The sequence below is a fragment of the Vitis vinifera genome, chromosome 7 (assembly GCF_030704535.1).
Source record: "Vitis vinifera cultivar Pinot Noir 40024 chromosome 7, ASM3070453v1".
NCBI classification, from domain to species: Eukaryota; Viridiplantae; Streptophyta; class Magnoliopsida; order Vitales; family Vitaceae; genus Vitis; species Vitis vinifera.
The window spans coordinates 18,154,001-18,158,689 of NC_081811.1; positions in this window are offsets into that span (position 1 = coordinate 18,154,001).

Here is a 4,689-nt window from a genome sequence, read left to right on the forward strand (position 1 = left end):
TCTAAAGAAAAAACCCTAGTCTCCAACTTAGAGATCTTCATCATCTCATTGCCTGAACTCAAGGAGGAGTCATTGAGTGGATGATCGTTGAGTTTATCATATCATATGCAGATTTTGAACTTTTTGCATCAATAGGAATCGATCCAAAAACATCTAGATCATAATTAGGATACTTTATGTGCCTATGATATCTATTATGGTTTTTAAATGCCATAATGTAAAGTGTGATTAAAGGGTCAAAGCTTAACCCTAATTGATATTCATCCACGTAAATATATAGTACATCAAGCAAACCTAATTAAGGGAAAACCGTGAGTTTAGGAAACAATCCTAAACAATAGCAACTACTTTCCTAGAATACTTTCCTAGAATATATCATAATATCTCAATCGTGAGTTTAGGAAACAATCCTAAACAATAGCAACTACTTTCCTAATATACTTTCCTAGAAAATATCATAATATCTCAACACCCTCCCTCAAGTTGGAGCATGAGGTTCAAAAATGCCCAACTTGGCAAGAAGATAATCAAATTGTTTCTTTCCAAGAGCCTTTGTAAAAATATCTGCCAATTGTGTAACAGTAGGAACATATGATGGAGCAATCAAACCATCTGTTATCGCATCCCGGACAAAGTGACAATCAACCTCAATGTGTTTGGTGCGTTCATGAAATACTGGATTTTTGGCCATATGAAGGGCTGACTGACTATCACAAAAGAGCTTGATTGCCTTTGGGTGGTGCACACCCAGGCTCAGAAGCAACCCCTTCAACCATTTGAGCTCACAAGTAACTGCTGCCATAGCTCGGTATTCCGCTTCTGCAGACGAGCGGGAAACTGTGTGTTGCTTCTTTGTCTTCCAAGAAATAGGAGATTGCCCAAGAAACACAAGCCATCCGGACAAAGAGCGTCTAGTGACTGGACATGCTGCCCAATCAGAATCACACCAACCCTGTAGGGACAGATCACTATCTGCACGTAACAAGATACCCTGACCCGGAGTACCTTTCAAATAACGAACGACTCTCAAAGCTGCCTCCCAATGCTCAATTCTAGGCTCATGCATAAATTGAGATAATATATGAATCGAGTACGCCAAATCTGGACGGGTCACTGCCAGATAAATGAGTCGACCTACTAATCTGCGATAGGACTCAGGGTTCGACAAGAGCTCCCCATTTGCGAGTCCTAATCTGTGATTTTGCTCGATCGGGAAGCCACACGGCTTGGCTCCCAGTAATCCGGCCTCCGATACAATGTCAAGTGTGTACTTGCGTTGACACAAGAACAAACCAGCCGAACTCCTGGCCACCTCGATTCCGAGGAAATACTTCAAAACACCAAGATCTTTCATCTTAAAACAATCACTGAGATAGGCTTTAAAGGTCTTAAGAGCAGCGGAATCATTCCCAGAGATAATAAGATCGTCGACATACACTAGCACATTTATTTGAACATTGTCCGTAGTGTAAGTAAAAAGAGAATAATCAGAGTAGGATTGTAAGAAACCATATCCTTTAAGAGCCGTGACCAACTTGGAAAACCAACATCTCGGAGCCTGTTTCAACCCATAAAGTGATTTCCGTAACCTGCAAACCAAGTTCGGATCGGAACGCTCAAATCCTGGGGGTAGCTTCATATACACTTCCTCCTCAAGATCTCCATGTAAAAAGGCATTGTGAACATCCATCTGATGAAGTTCCCAATTTTTCGAAGCCGCAATAGCCAAGAAAGCACGCACCGTAGTCATTTTGGCAACTGGAGAAAATGTCTCATGATAATCAATACCAGCTTCTTGATGATTCCCCAAAACTACTAATCTGGATTTGAGCCTTTCAATATCACCGTTTGAGAAGTACTTGGTTCTGTAAACCCACTGACTTCCCAAAGCACGCTTACCCTTTGGAAGAGGTTCAAGAGTCCACGTACCATTTTCCTCCAAAGCCCGAATCTCCTCATGCATTGACTTTTGCCAACCGACATCTTTCATAGCCTCTTTAAATGACTTAGGATCATTGCTCGAAATAATAGTTGCAAGAAACTTTCGATAATGTACAAAAAAATTGTCACAATTTATATAATGTGCTATGGGATAAGGAGTACCTGAGGGATGCTGTGGAGACGGAGTGGCGGGAGATGGACTTTCAGCAACCACCGTATGAGTAACAAAATCTCGTAATAGAACCGAAGGAAATTTATCCCTCATTCCCTTTCCCATAGGAGCAGACTGCCCATTGCTTGAATTGTCAAGTCCAAGTGAATCAAGCCCAACAGTGGGAACAACTTCCGGCCCAGGTGAAAGAGGCGCTGAAGAAGCCTCGGGATTTTGTGTTTGGGCTTGTGGGTTAGGCAAATCAGCATCATCATCGGCAAAATCAGCAAAATCACTATCAATTTCAACATTTACCGTAGGCACAATGTTTTCCGGAATAATATTCACAGCACCCGGGTTACCAAACGGAAAAACATCCTCAAAAAACTTGACATCACGAGAAACAAATAATTCCTTGGTGTCCAAATCAAACAACTTCCACCCCTTCTTTCCAAACGGGTAACCCAAAAACACACATTTTCTACTTCTACTTGCAAATTTGTCACCTTTGGATTTTTGATCATGAGCAAAACTAAGACAACCAAAGGTGTGAATTGCCGCATATGAAGAAGGGGTGCCAAATAGGATTTCAAATGGTGTTTTATTGTGTAACAAAGGAGAGGGAGTGCGGTTTATTAAGTGAGCAGCGGCAAGAACACTTTCGCCCCAAAAATAAATAGGCAAATTTGCTTGAAAGCGTAATGCCCTCCCCACATTTAAAATATGCTTGTGTTTTCTCTCAACCCTCCCATTTTGTTGCGGAGTTCCCACACAAGAAGTTTGGAATAAAATACCAGTTGCAGAAAAATAGTCAAGTAGGCATTTAAATTCCGTACCATTATCACTTTGAACAACTTTCACTGTTTGAGAAAATTGTCGATCTACCATTGCAATAAAAGACATAAACATCCGAAAAACTTCTGTTTTGTCGACCAACAAATAAATCCACACAGCTCTTGAGAAATCATCAACAATAGTTAAAAAATAACGAGCTCCACAAGAAGAGACATGTTTATAAGAGCCCTACAAATCACAATGTATTTTCTCAAAAATTCTAGTTGCCTTATTGTCACTTAAAGGAAATTTGTCTCTAGGATGCTTAGCACGAAAACATATTTCACAAGCTTTGTTTAAACTACCCTTAAGATTGCTAACTGGAGGAAGTAACTTCACTACTTTCTCTGAAGGATGTCCCATCCTTTTGTGCCACAACTCCAAAGTGGATGCTGCGTTGTGGATAGAAACATGTTGTACCGAATCACCTTCAGCTCCACCGAAGTAGTAAAGTCCATCTCGCCTAACTCCCGTTCCAATCAGCTCCCTGGTGTGGTCCTGTATAACACACATATAAGAGTTAAATTGGACAATACAATGTAAGTCATCAGTTAATTGTGAAACCGAAAGTAAATTGCAATTGAGTTTCGGCACATAAAGAACGTTTTGAAGAGTGATGTTATTCGACAAACGAACGGAACCAGATTGGGTCGCAACAACAGATTCACCATTAGGAAGGCCAACCGGACACTCAAACAACGCTATAGTATCAAATAACCAAGATAAATCACCGGTCACGTGATGAGTTGCCCCGGTGTCAATGATCCATGACTTCGTGTCAAACTTACCATTCAACCTGTCATCCAGAACTTGAGCATTACCAATTAAGCCCGCAAGAGCTTTCCATTGTTTGGGCAAAAAAGGTGAATTCATCTCCCTTTTAGGTGGCGACAATGGTGGTTGTTCATCGTCGCCGGCCATTGTTTTATTGTGTGTGCATGTCAGCGCTCTGATACCATGTAAAGTGTGATTAAAGGGTCAAAGCTTAACCCTAATTGATATTCATCCACGTAAATATATAGTACATCAAGCAAACCTAATTAAGGGAAAACCGTGAGTTTAGGAAACAATCCTAAACAATAGCAACTACTTTCCTAGAATACTTTCCTAGAATATATCATAATATCTCAATCGTGAGTTTAGGAAACAATCCTAAACAATAGCAACTACTTTCCTAATATACTTTCCTAGAAAATATCATAATATCTCAACACATAATGATCCAAGGCTTAGGAACGGAGTAATCTAGGGTATGTTTCCTAATAACCTAAGCTCATGAATTGGTTGTGGACAAGTTATTTGCTTGTAAGGAACATATGAATTTGATATTCTATATAATTCAGAATGCACTCAAGTCACGTATAATGTAAGAGATGTAAGCTAGAATACGCATAAGGTACAATGCATAATTCTTGAACTCATCACCAAGACCATTGATGCTTTGTATGTATTTAGTAATGCTTGGAGTACCTTTTATGAGATTAGTAAGACCACGTGATGGTTTAGCATATGTAGTTGTGAGAGTGGTCTAAGCTTCTTGAGAAGTCTTTATTGAGGCTATGATGGGATTATAGTGTAAAGGAGAGTGAACAATCACGTTAAGGATGAGTTGATTTTGACAAATGCATAAAGAGTATTCTCGTTAACAACCCCATCCTTATCAGCTGTTATTATTTTTGGTGGGCATGGATATGTTCCATGATGAATGCCCCATGAGATTATAGTCAATAAGGAGCGAGTGAAATTGAAAAGACCATGTAGTG